Raw genomic sequence first — 18,050 nt, forward strand, 5'->3', positions numbered from 1 at the left:
AAAACCAGCTTTTGATATCACTGATATTCTCTATTACTTTTTTCCCGCTTTTATTAACATATACACTGACATTTATTATTTCCTTCCTTTGGCTCATTCTGTTTAACTTGCTCCTCCGTTCTAGTTTTTTAAGTTGGAAGCTGAGGTCTTTAAGACCTTTTCACTTTTCTAATACAGGCAGTTAGTACTATAAATTTTCTTCTAAGTTCTGCTTTAGAGGAAGCCCACAAATTATTTTTGGAGGGGGGCCTTCAAGTTTTTATTGATCACAACTTATTTTTTCGTTCATCTGCAGAAAATAATTTTTGAATGCCTCCTAGTTAGCTGTCACTGCCCTAGACACTTTCATAGGCCTTTCATCTTCATCCTCACAACAGCCCTGTGAGGTAGGAATTGGCCCCATTTTACAGAGTTCATAACAGGTAGGAGATTATTGCTTCAAGTACTTCTATTTGCCCCATGTTTTCATGGACTAGAGGTTCTTATTGAGTCATTTGGTCAAGAGCTGTCACTGGTCAGGGGTTCCTATAGGTTGCTCTAAGATTCAAAGAATCAAACTACTAGAATTTTCCTGCAACAGGAGTGATGGGGTCGGTGGGATAAGAGTGGAGGAATTAGAGTCAGTAGTCTCTCCCTTTGTAGCACCACTTGAGTTTCCTTTGGTCACGTGTGCACAGCGGGGGGAGGGGACGGTGGGAGAGGAGGGAAAGTGATTAGGTCTTCTCGCTTCTTCAGGATGAGCTTCCTCACAAGCGCTGTAATCTGGGACCCGATCTCCTCCACCGACAGGGTTGGGTCCCAAGCACCCTACCACCTTTCCAACTGGGGCCACAAGGTACTTACAACAGTTCCCGGTGGGCTCCTTCCCAGAAGTCTGGGTCAGGTACTTGAAGGCAGGGTGGGCACCAGTGCCGGTGACTGCGATCTTGCTAAACATGGGGAAAGAGACACTGTAGGTGCGGCGGGCAAAGCTCTCCATCTCCTTTTAATGTCAGGCGCCTGTTGGCCAAATTGGCCAAACTGGTTGCAGAGGAACGCAAGCACGTTGAAGTGATGGGACCGCAGGTCCCGCTGTAGCTGCTGCAGGGCCCGGTGGCGCTGGTCTGTAAAGCCTCACTCGCTAGCCATGTTCACCACCAGGGACACCGAGCCGCGGTGCTTCTCCAGCGACACCATCTTGGCCCGGATGCTGACCGCCTTTAAGTCGTAGAAGTCCTGGTCCCGCTGCGCGCAGGCGGCAGCCGCCCCGAGCAGCCACGCCGCAGCCAGTGCCGCCACCTGACTCGCTCCCGAGCAGGCAGCGTGGCAAGGGCAAAGGCAGGGCGCGGCTCGCAAATTTTTGTATGTTGTATTTTTGTTTTAATCAGATCAAAATTTCTAATTTCTCTTTTGATTTCCTGTGACCCATAGGTTATATCGAGGTGTGTTATTTACTTTCCAAATATTTGGAGATTTTTTCCCAAATATTTCTGTTATGGAATACTTATTTCCTGCTACTGTGGTCAGAAAACATACTTGTATGATTTGAATTTTTTGAATTTATTGAAATATTTAGTATGACTTGGAATATGGTCTACCTTGGAAGTGTAATGTGTGCATGAAGATAAGAATTTTGTATTCTGTTGCTGGGTATAATGTTCTATAAATGTGAATTATGCCAGTTGGTTAATAATGATGTTCCAATTTTCTATATCCTTATTGATCTTTTCTCTACTTGTTCTATCAATTATTGAAAGATATTGAACTCTTCTACTGTTGTGGCTTTGTCTATTTCTCATTGTAGTTTTGTCAGTTTTCATTTCATGTAGTTTGAGTTCTCTTATTATGTGTATAAATGTCTAGGATTATTATGTCCTCTTGATGAATTGCCCTATTTATCATTAGGAAATGACCTTCTTTATATCTGATAGTATTCTTTGTTCTGAAATCTACTTTTTCTGATATTGATATAAAGATTTCAGCTTTCTTTTGATTGCTGTTAACATGGTGTATCTTTTACCATCCTCATACCTGTAACCTATTTGTGTCTTTATATTTGAAGTGAATTTCTTATGGGCAGCATATTGTTGTGTCTTGTTTATTTATCCAGCTGGAAAACCTCTGCCTATTAATTGGGGTGTTTAGACCATTTACATATTTTGTGTTTGTTCATATGGTTTGGTTTAAATCTATCATTTTGCTGCTTAATTTCTATTTCTCCCACCAGTTCTTTACTCCCTTTTCCAAAATTTTCTGGCTTCTTTGGGATTAACTGAACACTTTTAGTGATTTAATTTTAATTCATTTGTTGGCTGAATGGCTGTAAATCTTTGTTCTGCTATTTTAGCGGATGCTTTAAAGATTATAGTATACATCTTTAGCTCATTACACTCTCCCTTCAAATGATGTTATACCATTTAATCAATAGTATACTAACTTTATAGTGTGCTTCCATTTCTTCTGTGCCAGCCTTTGAACTAACATGGACATACATTTTACTTCTACATTTATTATAAACCCCATGATACATGGTTTCTACTTTTGTTTAAACAATTAGTATCTTTTTTTTTTTGAATTTTTGAATTTTATTTTATTTATTTTTTTATACAGCAGTCTCTTATTAGTTATCTATTTTATACATATTAGTGTATATATATCAATCCAAATCTCCCAATTCATCCCACCACCACCACCCCCGCCGCTTTCCCCCCTTGGTTTCCATACATTTGTTCTCTACATCTGTGTCTCTATTTCTGCCTTGCAAATTGGTTCATCTGTACCATTTTTCTAGGTTCCACATATATGCGTTAATATATGATATTTGTTTTTCTCTTTCTGACTTACTTCACTCTGTATGACAGTCTCTAGATCCATCCACGTCTCTACAAATGACCCAATTTCGTTCCTTTTTATGGCTGAGTAATATTCCATTGTATATATGTACCACATCTTCTTTATCCATTCGTCTGTCGATGGGCATTTAGGTTGCTTCCATGACCTGGCTATTGTAAATAGTGCTGCAATGAACATTGGGGTGCATGTGTCTTTTTGAATTATGGTTTTCTCTGGGTATACGCCCAGTAGTGGGATTGCTGGGTCATATGGTAATTCTATTTTTAGTTTTTTAAGGAACCTCCATACTGTTCTCCATAGTGGCTGTATCAATTTACATTCCCACCAACAGTGCAGGAGTGTTCCCTTTTCTCCACACCCTCTCCAGCATTTTTTGTTTGTAGATTTTCTGATGATGCCCATTCTAACTGGTGTGAGGGGATACCTCACTGTAGTTTTGATTTGCATTTCTCTAATAATTAGTGACGTTGAGCAGCTTTTCATGTGCTTCTCGGCCACCTGTATGTCTTCTTTGGAGAAATGTCTATTTAGGTCTTCTGCCCATTTTTTGATTGGGTTGCTTGTTTTTTTAATATTGAGCTGCATGAGCTGTTTGTATATTTTGGAGATTAATCCTTTGTCCATTGATTCATTTGCAAATATTTTCTCCCTAAACAATTAGTATCTTTTATTTATTTATTTATTTATTTATTTATTTTGGGCTGTGTTGGGTCTTCGTTTCTGTGCGAGGGCTTTCTCTAGTTGTGGCGAGCGGGGGCCACTCTTCATCGCAGTGCGCGGGCCTCTCACTGTCGCGGCTTCTCTTGTTGCAGGGCACAGGCTCCAGACGCACAGGCTCAGTAGTTGTTGCTCACGGGCCCAGTTGCTCCGCGGCATGTGGGATCTTCCCAAACCAGGGCTCGAACCCGTGTCCCCTGCATTGGCAGGCAGATTCTCAACCACTGCGCCACCAGGGAAGCCCCCAACGATTAGTATCTTTTAAAGAGCTTTACATAATAGCACAAAGCTCCTTCATGTTTTACCCATGTAGTTACATATTTTCTGGTGGTCTTCATTCCTTGTGTGGATCAGATTTCCTTCTGGCATCATTTTGTTCAGCCTGAAGGTCTTTCTTTAACATGTCTTGGAGTGCAGGTGTGTGATGAATTCTTTCAACCTCTGTATATCTGAAAGTCTTTATTTTGCCTTTGTTCTTGAAAGATATGTTCTAAGTTTTTTCTTTCAGTGTAATAAAGATATTGCTCTACTATCTTTTCTCTTGCATTGTTTCTGGTGACAAATTTGATGTAGTCCTTATCTTTGTTCCTCTTACATAGTGTGCCATTTTTTCTTTGACTGCTTTTAAGTTTTTTTGTTTGTTTGTTTCTCACAGGTTTTGAGCCATTTAATTACAATGTGACTTGAGGTAGTGTTCTTCATGCATATCATACCTCAGATTTATTGAGGTATGATATGCAATTATAATTTTCATCAAATTTGGATGTTTTTAAGCATTATATCTCCAAAAATTATTCAGTCCCATCCTCCAACTCCTCTCCTTCTGTGACTCCAATTACATGTGTATTAGGCTGCTTAAAACTGCGCCACAGCTCACTGATGCTTTTCCACTTCTTTTTTGATTCCCTTTGCTCTATGTATTTCATTTCTGACAGATTCTGTTGCCATGTTTTCAGTATATTAATTTTTCTTTTTGCCATTTATTCCATCTAGTGTTTTTATTTTAGTCTCTAGAATTTTTATTAAGGTCTTTAAACTTTTAAAATACCTTCCATGTCTCTACATACGTTTTTGAATACATGGACTACAGTTTAATTGTTTTAGTGTTCCTGTTTGATAATTCTAACATATGTATTGGTTCTGGGTTGGTCCTACTCAATTGAATTACTTCTTCTTTACGAGTCATATTTTCTTGCTTCTTTGCATGTCTGATAATTTTTGATTGACATTGTGAATTTCACCAGGCATTGTGAATTTTACTCTGTTGGGTACAGTTTATGTCTATTTTTATAAATATTATTGAGCTTTGTTCTGTGATGTAGTTACATTTCTTAAGAAATTGATTATTTCAGGTGTTACTTTGAAGATTTGTTAGGTACCAGAGCAGTGCTTATTTTTAAGCTAATCATTTTCCATTACTGAGGTAAAAAAAAACTTGTGTGTATTCTACTACTGTCCCTCAGTTTTTGAGAGTTATTCAGTTTGGGTGCTGGCAACAGGCACTATTCCCTGCCTTGTGTGAGCATTGGGCATTGTTACCCTTAATTATTTTGGGTGGTTCTTTCCCAAGCCTCATGTAGTTTCCTCAGTGCATGCATGGTTCAGTACACAGGTGAATACTTACAGGGGTGACTTACACATCTTCAAGTATTATGATATTCTCTCTGTGTGCAATTTCTCCTTTTGCTACTCTTTCCTGAGAACTCCAGATGCTTTTGTCTCTTCGGAGTGTCAGTTCCATCTTCTCAGCTCAGGGAGTCTCCAATCTCCACCTGGTTTCTTCCTTCCTGCACTACGCTCTGCAGACTCTCTCATGACAGTCATAGGGCTTGTCTCTTTGTTTCCCATCTCTTAGTGATCGCTGTCCTTTGTTGCCTGATGTCAGTGGCTTGCAAGTCATTGTCTCGTATATTTTCAGTTTTTTGTTGTTTCAGGTAGGAGGATAGATCTTGTCCCTGTTTCTCCATCTTGGGTGGAAGCAGAAGTCTATAACTTTTTAAAAAGGGAAAATATATTAACAATTTCAAACAACTGACTAGGGATCAATTTTGAAGCATCAACTGTTTTTAAGTCAGGTATTGGCTGTATAATCATCTCTTTCATTCAGAATTGAAAAAATAAGAAAACTAAGATAACTTTCACTGTATTGTGCAATAAGAATTGTTTATAATGAGACCCTAAGATACCTAAAATAAGCTGAAATATCTTTTTTTTTAATACATATTAATTTAATTTATTTATTTACTTGTTTTTGGCTGCGTCGGGTCTTTGTTGCCACGGACAGGCTTTTCTCTAGTTGTGGCGAGCAGGGGCTACTCTTTGTTGTGGTGCGCGAGCTTCTTATTGCAGTGGCTTCTCTTGTTGCGGAGCAAGGGCTCTAGGTGCGTGGGCTTCAGTAGTTGTGGCACGTGGGCTTCAGTAGTTGTGGCTCACGGGCTCTAGAGCGCAGGCTCAGTAGTTGTGGTGCACAGGCTTAGTTGCTCTGTGGCATGTGGGATCTTCGTGGACCAGGGCGCGAACCCGTGTCCTCTTCATTGGCAGGCAGATTCTCAACCACTGCGCCACCAGGGAAGCCCTGAAATATCTTTTGAGACATCAAAAACATGTTAGACTATTTTGGCAGAGTTTTACAGTTCCAAATTATCTTGCCTTCTAATAAATAGCTCTTATGTATATGGTAACTCTCACGTAAAGATAATACTTGTATCATTTTTCAGCTATTTAGGATAAAGTCCAGGACTGATTGTCCTAAAGGTCTTAATCATTTTATACTGTTTTCTAACAAGTTTATTTTCTCTTCACTCTCTGCCTCTCCTGAGTGGTTTTTTTTTGTTTGTTTGTTTTTTTTAATTTTATTTATTCATTTATTTATTTATTTATGGCTGTGTTGGGTCTTCGTTTCTGTGTGAGGGCTTTCTCTAGTTGCGGCAAGTGGGGGCCCCTCTTCATCGCGGTGCGCGGGCCTCTCACTATCGTGGCCTCTCCCGTTGCGGAGCACAGGCTCCAGACACGCAGGCTCAGCAATTGTGGCTCACGGGCCTAGTCGCTCCGCGGCATGTGGGATCTTCCCAGACCAGGGCTCGAACCCGTGTCCCCTGCATTGGCAGGCAGACTCTCAACCACTGCGCCACCAGGGAAGCCCTCCTGAGTGGTTTTTATTAGCATTGATGGTGAAAGTAAAGATCATAGTATTGAGTTTTAGATTTCCAGTTTCTTGCCTTTTTTCTTTCTTAGACTTTTTTGCTAGAGTATATTTTTAATGTACTACTTCTTTCTAAATGTTTTTCTAAAATATTAATAAATATTATGCTACAATGTTAATATCAGTATGCAAAGAGATATTTTGTGTTTGGAAACTATAAGGTAGTTTATTAAATGGTATTCATTTTTACAAGATTCTATACATGCTTATATATGTGTGTATATATATATATATATATATATATATATATATATATTTTGCACCTCTCTATAGGAAGAGTCATTATGTTGCTAAGCAACAATGACTGAATAGCTATAGATACATAGAATCCTGATGGACATTAGTTTTTGCCTGTATTTTAGCTTTTGAAGGTAAGATAAAGTGTTTCCTCTTTAATAAAAGCAGCTTGTAGCAACAACATAAGTAAGTCAAGGAGAGACGCAGAGAAATTGGTAACATAAATATCTAAAACAACCAAATTTACTGTTCAAAATATAAGACAAATGTTTATGTGGCCTTCTACATAAGTCAGTGATGAGCAATCCATAGCCGCCCTGTGCAAAGAGACAGCCATTGATTGAATTTTAAGGTGAATATTTAGGCTACTGTCTCCGTGTTGCTACTTTGCAAATATGCTCATCGATTAACATTCATCACTAAACACGATGACAACATTCTCACTGATGATCTTTCATTCTTTTGGAAGTAAGTAATCTAAATTGTAAAAAATGCATATTGTCTCCTTGTGGAGTGCTGTAAGGGTATATTCATTTTGGATAAATGAAAAGAAATTAATCATCTTAACATTTTAATTTCTTCTGTAGATTAGTGTTTATGCAAAAATAGTTGCCTACTATTGACACTTGTGATTTTACTTAATACCGCAGATACCACCTAATCATCTCAAACCTAATTGTGTACTGTACAATTTCATTTTTAAGTTCTGCAATTTCTGCCCTTGTGAACAATGTTAAGTCTAACCCATTCAGCTGTTTGAGGATATGTCACTGCTAGCCACATTTTCCTTAAATGCTTTTTATTTTTAAAAAATTTTAAATGTTTTTTATACAATTTTAAAGGTTACTTTCCATTTACAGTTATTATAAAATATTGGCTGTATTCCCGTGTAGTATAAATACATCCTTGAGCCTACCTTATACCCAATAGTCACGCTTTTTAAATTCTTATGTCAGTAGTCCACCAAAGAAGTGGAAAAACTGCGTAGGCAGTGATGGCTTTTGTCATTCAGTGCCATTTTTGTCATTCAATTATAACACCATATAGTAAGTTATATGTCAAGTCTAAACTTAATGAATTACAGAAGGACACTTACAAGATTTAAGAACAGTGTAGGAACTGCTCTATGGCTTAATTTAACCCTCTAGGTTGATTTTATTTGATTCCAAAAGTACTCTCAAGGGGCACTATTCTGAGTACCGTCAGCAACTCCAAAGAAACGCAAGGAGTTTATAGTCTATTTGATGAGATGAGACATGTCTAACTTACCAACATTTTTGAAAATTCAGATTTCAGTACAAATTCTTGATCAGGACTCTAGAAAAAGTGTCAGATAAGATTTATGTCTTCTTTTCAGCCTTACTACAAACAACACACACACACACACACACACACACACACACTTCTTGGATGCTTTCTGCAAAACAAAAACAACATGCAAGCAAACATCAAACAAACACTTTTGCAACAGTTTCATTTAGACAGTGAATAGCATGCGTAGTAGAGAAAGTCGAAGCTATTGTAATTTTTGTGTGTTTTGAGAGGAAAAACTTTGGACTATCGGGAATATCAGTGAACCATGATGATAGCTGGCAAATATCAAAGGTTTCTGCAGACTGATATAGAGGCTATTATGCAGTGGGTAAGATGTTTAGGAGAGAAAGTCAGTTCAAATGTTGACCTGTGCATCTTCCATGACCTTTGAGACCCAGGGAGAGAAATATCTTGGACAAAGTACATAGAAAAACAACACCTAACTTCAATATTGTAACTTTTAAGAAAAAACTTCTTTCTGTAGAAAAAAGAGAAATCTGTGACAAAATTGCTAAGGTAGGCTACAAGCTTGGAATATTTTTTTTTTGGCCTTGCTATGCAGCATGTGGGATCTTAGTTCCCCGACTAGGGATCAAACCTGTGCCCCCTGCAGTGGAAGCGTGGAGTCTTAACCACTGGACTGCCAGGGAAGTCCCCAGAATATATTTTTGGGCCCAAACTCTGGAACATATTTAGGATGAGTAAGTGGTACTGCTTGACTTAAGGCACTGCTAAAAGCTATGTTTTGTTTTTAGAGGTTGTTTGTTATCACATTAGGAGAAAAAACTCTTGAACTCTGGCTGGAGAGTATTGCAGAATTGAGAAGTGGCAGTGCTTGTTGGGAATGCTTGGGGAGCTTGAGTCATGTAGTTTTATGTTTTAAACATTGATAAGCCTTTTATCACCATGTGTGAGAACTTCTGGCAAGTGGACCCTAAAGTTGGAATCATGGAGAAAGATGAGCAATTTCATGGCACATTGCTAACTATAGTTCAAAAGAAGGACGAAAATGACTGCAGATAACTATAGTCTGTAAATGATACTCCAGAAATTGGTGACTGTAACAGTGATTCTCAAACTGTGTTGCAGAGAACCTTAGGGCTCTGAGAAGGCATCTGAGGTGCTTCCTGGTTGTGATGGTTGGGGGTAGAAAGGGTTTCAGTCCCACTGATTTTACTCTAATTAGGAGGCTATACCTTTCTATGTTTTATATATGGGGATTCTGTGAAAGCTTTCATTTCAAAAGAAGTTTTGACCTTTCCTGGAATAAATCTGAGAATTGTTCTTTCAGAATTAGAGCATCAGAATAAGCGCTTGAGTTAATTCCTAATTAATAGAATTATTATGAACCGTGAAGCCCTTTTGTATCACCCAGTAGTGGCTGACACAAAAGAAGACAAGAAATCATTAGAATGTAGATAAGTAACTGTATTTTGAATTGAAAAGTTAAAGGAAATTGCTCCATTATTCTGTGAATTTAAGATAATTCTTGAATACCGGGTACAGAATTTTTGAGTCTCAGGATTGAACTTTACCAGTGTGTGAGGTAGACAAGGATAAGATCACCCTAATTTCCTGCTGGCTTTTACCAGTTTAAATGTGTATGTCAAAATGTTTCTGGGTCACCAGTTGGTCACTTTCTAGTTGCTCATATAAAACGCTGTATGAACAGCCTGAAGATTCTTGGCCTGCTCAAAACATCTGATTGTGTTTGGGAATATACTGATGACAAAAAGAAGGAGACTAAATCCAGAGAAGACATCATATGCCTGATATAATCTCACCTGAAGTCTGTTTAAATGGGATAGGCGCAAAACATAGTGTTACCCAATCACAGGCCATAGCGTAGGGCCACACTCTGTAAAGTGCCAGTCCACGATGAAGTAGAAAGCTTGCATGGGAATGCAAATCAACTCACTAGATCCTTCACTGAGAAAGTCTTAATGTGGAAAAAAAACGTCAGAGGAACTAGATAGTGTGCTTAGCAATGGCAACAGACTGAATGCTTATGTTCTCCCAAAATTCATATGTTGAAATCCTAACTCCCAAGGTGATGGTATTAGGAGGTGGGGCCTTTGGGGTGACGTCATGAGGGAAGAGCCCTCATGAGTAGAATTGGTGCTCTTATAAAAGAGACCCAAGAAAACTCCTTTGCTTCTTTAGTCATGTGAGGTTACAGCAAGAAGACAACTGTCTAGAAGTGGGCTCTCACCAGGCACTGAATCTCCCACATCTTGATCTTCAACTTTCAACCTCTAGAATTGTGAGAAATAAATTTCTATTGTTTATGAGCTACCCAGTCTATGGTATTTTGCTATAGCAGCTGTCAGGGAGGAAGAAATTTTCTTGTACCCTTCTAGGTTCTTCTGGCTGGCCTAAAAATTAAATTGGCATGAAACAGCTTCACAGGAGAAAAATCAAACAAATGTTTAATAATACATATACATGGGAGAGACCCAGGAAAGCTGAGTAACTCACCAAAATGGCTGAAACCTTCGCCTTAACATACCATCTTCAGCTATAGACAAAAGCTGTGGAGGGTAGTAGTTTGGGATCTCAGAGGGGAGGAAGTCAACTGACCTAGAGAAGGAAAAGCAAATGTTTGGGAAACAGATGTTTGCTAGGCTATGCAGAGACAGGGACACAGAGGAACTTGAACAGATTTTGCTAGGCTTCTTCCTGTCCACACAGGACAGCTCCTGTCCTGGAACAGGCCCTCTGTCTGCACTCTTCAGGCAATTAGGAGGAAGATCCACGTTGATTCCTGAGTCTTTGGGGCCTTGATTGTTTTCAGCACAAAATAATTTGCATGCCAAAGAGACATTTTGGGGTGGGAGAATTTTGCTCCCCTTCGTCCCCAAGTGGATTAAGACAGTGACATTGATGATTTACATTCTGACACAAGCTCCTTGTTGCATTACATACTGGTGACAGAACAGTTCACATTCAGGAAGCTGGTCTACAGACTGCATTTTGAATAGTACTTATGTAAAAAATCCTTTAGAAACTATCTCTGACACGAGTTATCCACGGATCTGGATATTAAGACTTCAAAAATGACTTTATCAGCAATATTGAAGAGGGAAGAGTTTCTTCTCCATGAATGCTATGAGGGTAGGAGCTCTAGGAAAAAAATCAGGTTGCAATGGTAGAGGTGATATATAACTGGATGAACATTCCTGGTATGCGTCAGAGCCCACTTAGTTGTCAAGCACCTGCTGGCATAGGAGAGAGTGTGACAAAATGAAGAGGTTAAAGTGCCGGACATCACACACTGTATTTATGTTAAAGTTTTAGAGATTCAGAATTTAATTAGGGGACTAGGTAAAGGGGGACTGCATGGCATGATAGTTATGTGTGGGAGTGTGGTTCTATACTGCTTGGGTTAGAAAACTAGTGACCACATTTCCCAGCTGTGAAAATTCAGATTAATATAACCTCACTAAGCTTCAGTTTTATTAACTATAAAACAGGAGCAATGATAATCATACCTACCTAATAGAGTAAGGATGAAATAAAATATTCATGTAGAGCACTCAGCATATAACACACAAAATACATGTTTGCTATTGTAATTCTTTGTACCAAACTATTTTCTATAGTACTTGACCAAGCACTAAAATAAACCATAGATATTCTTAAGTATTATTAAATGAATAGGAAGAACATGTATGCTGTGGGGGAAAGGATCACACCAAACTTCAAAGTTTATGTCATGGAAGGATATACATTTATTAAAGGTGATAAAATTCTGTAGCTAGGTTTGGTAAGCTGAAGATGGCAGAGAAGCAAACCAATGTGTTTCAGACTCAGTGAATCCTGAAGATTTCCGGAAACAAATATAAGTTCTTCCTTTGAAATTTTCTTCTTGACCATGCAGGAGTCACCTGGTAAGAATCACTTACAGGTCACTCATCTAAATCCACTCCTGGATGCTTTTCTAAAGGTTGCAATTTCAGGAAAATAGTCTATTTATTCATAATAACAATTTCTTCTGTATTGGAAGAGACTGTTACTTTAGATGCTAGTAAAACAGGACTCACTGAAAGAGACAAAGAGTATATAATGTCATGCAAGTCAAGAGGTTATACCATGGAAAAAGTATCCTTAAACATAAATCCCATGACATCAGAGCCATGCCTGGTATCTCTCGGAGGACTCTTATTCAATGGCCTAGCATGAGATGAATAATTGCTGAACCACTAAAAAGGAAAATACCAGCAATATTAACTAACTTTTGCTTGTTTCCATTGGGAGGAGTCTAATTGGAACCAGCCTTAGGCAGATACAACAGGTGCACTGAGGTCCTGACTGCCACTCCTACACCCACAAAGAGAAAAATGGTGCCCTCTTCCCACCATTCAGGTAGTCCCAAGACTAGGTCTGGTGAAGAAGGACTAGTGCTCAGAGAGATCAGCTCTTGGAGAAAGTACTTGAAAACCAGGGTGTCAGCAACATCAGAATGACACAGAAGCCTCACCTGGATCCAAGCCCTAGCCATGTCCCAATGCTGGGAGAGGGGCAGACTGCTATAGACTGGAGAGGGTGTCATCACGTATCACCATGTCTATCTCACTGCCTTTTTATTTTGTCTTACCATGTGACCACCGTTCCTTCAATTGTGTATTTTACACTGCTCACTCTAATAATTTTCACTGTGGTCTTAACTAGTGCTGTTAAAAAGGCATCACTTTGAGAGAGTGTGCTCTCGGGAAGACTCGCTCTCTCGTTTTATTCCAGACTCTGCCTACATGTCACATCTTCGAGGACTTCCCCGGCCACCCTCTTTAAATATGATGCCCCCCACCTCCTTACTCGCTCTAAATCCTCTTCCAACTTTCTATTTCTTCTTAAAATTTTGTCAGTACCCTGTGTTATTTCTGGTCTGTCTATACAGCTCAAGTCAGCTCCTAGAAAGTACCAGTTCTCCAAAACAAAGATTTATGGCTTCAAGATCCAGCGCTTTTAAATCTTTTGTGAACTATGTTTCTTCTTCAAATGTGTTTCTTCTATGAACTATGCCTCTTCCTCAGATACATCTCTATAATTATTCCTCTTACTACCTCCTGTAGCAGATGCCTTGCTATAAATGGGGTCAGAGGAGACTTGGAAGGGAGACTGCGTGAGTTTTTATGTCAAGCTCCATAGCTGCTCCTAGTGTTTAAGGGTTTAAGGTTTCTACCACCATTTATAAAGAGCTGCTATATCCAGTTACATAATATTTAGAGGCACGTGTCTTCTAAATCCGGTTCTAGAGCTATTGACAGAAAAGGGTGTACAAGTGTTGGGCTGGGAGCTGGTTGCTTTCTTCAACTAAAATTGTCCAAATGGCACTTCCTGATGAGTCACGGAGAGTCTATGGACTCCCATGTCATTACCAAGGTTACTGAAGCTCTCTGCTCTCGGAGCACATTTTCAACAGGGCTGGTTCTATAAAGAAACAGACAAGGCAGCTATTTTGTTTAATGTGAGGGCCCTCAAAAGGCTAGCCTGAATACAAATTTTATTCATATTTACTTGATTTAAAATTCCTATCATAGTCACCTTCTAGAGATACACATCTCCTAAATAAATAAAGATTTTTTTTTTCTCTAAACACTAGAGTTACAAATTACCTACCTGACACATTACAGGGGTTAGTCACCCGATCAATATTTCATTACGTTTCTTTAATCAGGAGAGCTCAGGTATCGGACATGTGAATGAAGAGTGGCAGTTGATTATGAGAATTAAATAAAATATTGTATGTAGAACACTCAGCACTTAGAAGGTGCTGAAAAAATAGCAGCTTTCATTACAGAGAAAAAAACAGATTGAATAAATGATTATTATAAACCTAATAATAACCTCTTTATGATGTGGTTCCTCAAATTCTATGTAATTGTTATGAGAACCAGAAACATTGCTGCCACATGTGCTCTTGCAGACCCAAGATCTTTTAAAAAGAAGCCCAGGTGGTTTTCTCTTTATCATTTCTAATTCTGAACTATTCACACCAAAATGTAAATGATTAATATCAAATCAGTCTTCAATACGGAGAAGAGAACACCAAAATGCCAGGTAACTTATAGGAGACAGGTGTGCAGCAATAAAAGCAATGCTGACTTCTTCTTGCGTCAGTCTGACAGACTTTATTTCCCTTTCCTTTTGACTTAGCCTCATGTTCTTCAGTCACTGAGGGCCCTGTCCACTGACTCAGTAAACTCTAGATTTCCTGAATGCTAACATTTCCTCAGATGCTTGCCAAATGAAGACTCCAATTTACTTCTAATGTCAGGAGACACTTCAATTTCCTCATCACTATTACCATTTCTCTCCGTGCTACTTATTTTCTCAAGTGAAGACACAGTAGAATAAGGAAAGCAAATGCTTGAACAATCTCTCCTATGATTTGTGAGATATCAATAGGGGATTTGATTTTCCTTTTGGCTTTTGCAGACTTGGGGCAACAACATTTATCCATGGGTTCTAACCTTTCTGTAAGTATGACGTTGATGCCCAATGGGTTCCCCTTATGTAGACTTTGTGACCAAAAGTATTAACAAACATATGCCATTCATAACACTCTGATTAGAGAAGGAAAAACAGTCTCATTTCCTATGACAGACAAGATCCAGTTTCCTCTGGAAAATCACCAAAGCAGACCTCCTTCATCAAACCTACTGGTTCGGGACTTCCCTGGTGGCACAGTAGTTAAGAATCCGCCTGCCAGTGCAGGGGACACGGGTTCGAGCCCTGGTCCAGGAAGATCCCACATGCCGCAGAGCAACTAAGCCCATGCGCCACAACTACTGAGCCTGTGCTCTAGAGCCTGCGAGCCACAACTACTGAGCCCACGTGCCACAACCACTGAAGCTCACGCACCTAGAGCCCGTGCTCCACGACAAGAGAAGCCACCGCAATGAGAAACCCATGCACCACAACAAAGAGTAGCCCCTGCTCGCCGCAACTAGAGAAAGCCCGCGTGCAGCAACGAAGACCCAATGCAACCAAAAATAAATAAATAAAAATAAAATAAAATAAAAAATTTTTTTAAAAATTGGAAAACCCCATTAAAACAAAACAAAACAAAACAAAAAAACCAAAAAAATCCTACTGGTGCCACACGCTCTTTAGAGTTCCAGCCAGGAGTTAGGAGGCTAGGTTCTTTTCATCTCAAGCTCTTGCCCCTGGGCAATCACTCAACCTCTGAGACTTGGTTTCCTCAGCTGTAAAATGAATATGATATTTACATTAGCTACTTTACCAATTGTTATGAAAATCAACTAAGATAATATATGACCTTTTATGGAACAAGGTGTGTCAGATAATCTACTGAGCACTGAGAGTACAACAGTGAATAAAGTATAGTCCCCTCCCTCAGCCAGGAGTCAGACAAATAAATAATGGCTGCTCATCATAATAAGTACTATATGAAGATACAACAGAAACCCATTTACCCATTAGGTTCGAACTGATAGAGGATTGGTTATCAAAAAAGTGAATTTAAGTAGAATATCATATGAGTGATATACATATAACTTTAATGTACCCATATAAATATACATATATTGATAAATCTTTTAATATTCCACATAATTCCTTTGAGTAGGGGTCTGCTGATTGAAATTGTGACTTCACTTTCTTCCATAAACCATACCTATATGACAGTCTGTATAATACCCAGTAATTACAGTTTTCTTAAAGCAGAATGAGAGCTTAAAGTCACTTGGGGACTTCCCTAATGGTGCAGTGGTTAAGAATCCGCCTGCCAATGCAGGGGACACGGGTTCAAGCCCTGGTTCGGGAAGATCCCACATGCCATGGAGCAACTAAGCCCGTGCGCCATAACTACTGAGCCTGTGCTCTAGAGCCTGCAAGCCACAACTACTGAAGCCTGTGCACCTAGAGCCCATGCTCCACAACAAGAGAAGCCACTGCAATGAGAAGCCTGTGCACCGCAAGGAAGAGTAGCCCCTGCTCGCCACAACTAGAGAAAGCCCGTGCACAGTAACAAAGACCCAACCCAGCCAAAAATAAATGAATAAATTAAATAAATTTTTAAAAAAAGTCACTTGGAAAACAAACTTATAAGACATTTATAGAATCTGTTATTTTTTTACGATTTTTTCCCCTTAATCTTTTATTATTATCTAACCCATATCTCACTCAATAGAAATTTTGCTTAGAGGCGTGCCCACAAGGTAACTTGGTTTTCATTTCATTCATATTGTGTTGGCTTACATATTAAATAAATAATGAAAGTATTAAATACAAATGACATAGAAGGTGGAACAAATCAACTGCTCCTTGGTAAGCATAGAGCTCACTGGCAGGGGGAGACGGGCACAGCGCACTGGAGAGATATTACCTGTCAGGAGCTTTGAGCAGGCATGGACAACGGTCCATGTGCTTTCATGGGGAGTGGGAAGGGTGATGGTGAATTCAGCATGCTGCTGCGTTTGTTCAGTAAAGATTGGCTAAAAGACCTTTATTACCCTATGTACAAGGTGCTTGGAGAGCAGACTGGAGCTACTGAATATTTCTGCTTGGATTTGGTCTGAGATAGACACCCTAGAGAACATGTCATTTGCCTCCAGATTTTAAACGAGTTAAACAGGTTAAAGAAAAAGCTCAGTTGAGGAGTTGGCAAAAGGCAAGAGGGGTTTCACAGTGAGGAAACAGTATATGGAAACCAGAGAGGGAAGAACCATGGAAATACATTTCAGCCACACTTTCCTAATGCCCACTTGGGAAATGTGGACAAAGAATAGGGCGCCTGAAATGAAGTGAACAGGTAGCATGATTTTAATCGCCATGTTCAATTTTTCAATGAGTCTACACTATTCACCCCGGAACATCTAAGCTCTCCGAACGTTCAGCTCGTTTTCACGTCACCTTGCTAAAATTTCTGAATAGGTTCATCCACTAAACCTCCTGACGTTGATGAGAAAGGAGGGAGGTCAAGATGAACATCAATATGGGCACCTTCCTAGCCTGTAGGACCCAGGGTGACTTCATCACTAGTAGACTGAGAAGATCAGTGGGGCGTTTGTACCCAGGGAAAGTGCAAGCTTCCACCGGTCAACCTGCTGAGAAATTATGATCACAGAAAAGGTGTTGCATAACACCTTGTAAGGTTAGAAGGTTGACCTTTACCCACCAAGCCTTCCTTTAGGGATCACTCATTACCTAACTCAAACCTTACTCCTTTTCCAATATGGGCTAAAATGTCACCTATCCATGGACAGTGTTTCCTGAACTCTATCCCACTGCCCCTTAGTCTGATAACATTACTCATCCCTTTGCTCGCCCATGCATATCTCTTAAACCTCTGTAAGAGCGCTTATTTCATCCTGCCTTAAGCCAAGGGATGTTGGATGCATATCTGTATCTGGTAAGGAATTGTGAACTTCCTGGACACTGGATTTGTTCTTTCAAGACTCTGTTTCCCCCAACAGCACCTTCCACAGTGTAGTCAGTAGTTTCACAGTAAGTACTTATTTGCTCAACTGAAGAAATGAAGATACGAATAAGAGGTCTTGATAGCCTGGAAGAGAAGTACAGTTGCATTTATGAAACATGCTCCTAGAAATGATGGCAAGAGTTGGGAAGAATAAAGAATTTGGGAGAGGTCTAGTGTTCAGGTACAAGGAGATTAGAGGTCTGGAAAATAGGATCTTTGAGAAAAGGTCAGAGGAACTGGGATGGGTTAGCATGGCAGGGAGAAAATTTAAGGGAGTAATAAGAGGCTTTAATCATGTACATT

The 18,050-nt window shown here is 39.4% G+C and overlaps 1 pseudogene; it reads right to left on the reverse strand.

Annotated features, from left to right (window-relative positions):
* Positions 1-663: 663 nt before the first annotated feature.
* LOC118900519 lies at positions 664-10,144 on the reverse strand (annotated as a pseudogene).
* Positions 10,145-18,050: the final 7,906 nt, after the last annotated feature.

This window comes from Balaenoptera musculus, chromosome 9, assembly GCF_009873245.2.
Source record: "Balaenoptera musculus isolate JJ_BM4_2016_0621 chromosome 9, mBalMus1.pri.v3, whole genome shotgun sequence".
Classification (NCBI taxonomy): domain Eukaryota; kingdom Metazoa; phylum Chordata; class Mammalia; order Artiodactyla; family Balaenopteridae; genus Balaenoptera; species Balaenoptera musculus.